Here is a 619-nt window from a genome sequence, read left to right as displayed (position 1 = left end):
CAAGCATATGGAGATTTTTATTGATTATTGCTGCTCTATACCCCCGCTGGCCGGTGTGACCCAAGACCAGATCAAGGAGACCATGTTCATTTTCTCCCTTCGTGATGCTGCAAGGGAGTGGTATAGAGATCTGGATCGAGCTGCGCATGGGATCACCGACTGGAATTCCTTAGCCCTGACATTCTACAAAACGTACTTCTCTGCCTCGAAGACGAATGCCATTAGAGCTCAGATCACGAGCTTTAAACAAGGGCCGGATGAGAATTTTCATGAAGCATGGGTCCGTTTCAAGAAATTGCTACGAACCATACCGCACCATGGGTTCGAAAAATGGAGTCTTTGCAATCAGTTCTATAATGGGCTGTATGACGATCAAAGGGCTATTTTGGATGCTGCAGCCAATGGCCGATTTGCTGAGAACATGGGAGAGACTAAGGGGTGGAAGATCATCGTTGATTTGGCCACTCATAAGGCTGAATATGGGAATTCGAGAGGAAACCAGAGGAAGGCTGCTGAATCTTCCTCTGTTGCTGCACTAGAAGCTCTCACTGCAAGGTTTGACAAATATGAGTTGGGAGGAGCTTCTAAAGGAGGGATGTACCATGTTAACGCTGTTTCA

At 46.8% G+C, this 619-nt stretch overlaps 1 non-coding gene across 1 annotated transcript; it reads right to left on the bottom strand.

The window, feature by feature from the left end:
- Positions 1–217: 217 nt before the first annotated feature.
- LOC141616127 (small nucleolar RNA R71) lies at positions 218–324 on the bottom strand. The gene has a single exon (XR_012530497.1). It is a non-coding gene; the product is annotated as a small nucleolar RNA R71 (small nucleolar RNA).
- Between the last annotated feature and the right edge of the window lie 295 nt (positions 325–619).

Source organism: Silene latifolia, chromosome 11 (assembly GCF_048544455.1).
Source record: "Silene latifolia isolate original U9 population chromosome 11, ASM4854445v1, whole genome shotgun sequence".
In the NCBI taxonomy this organism is placed as follows: domain Eukaryota; kingdom Viridiplantae; phylum Streptophyta; class Magnoliopsida; order Caryophyllales; family Caryophyllaceae; genus Silene; species Silene latifolia.
Note: the sequence above shows the minus strand (reverse complement) of the source record. Positions and strands in the feature narration are given on the sequence as shown.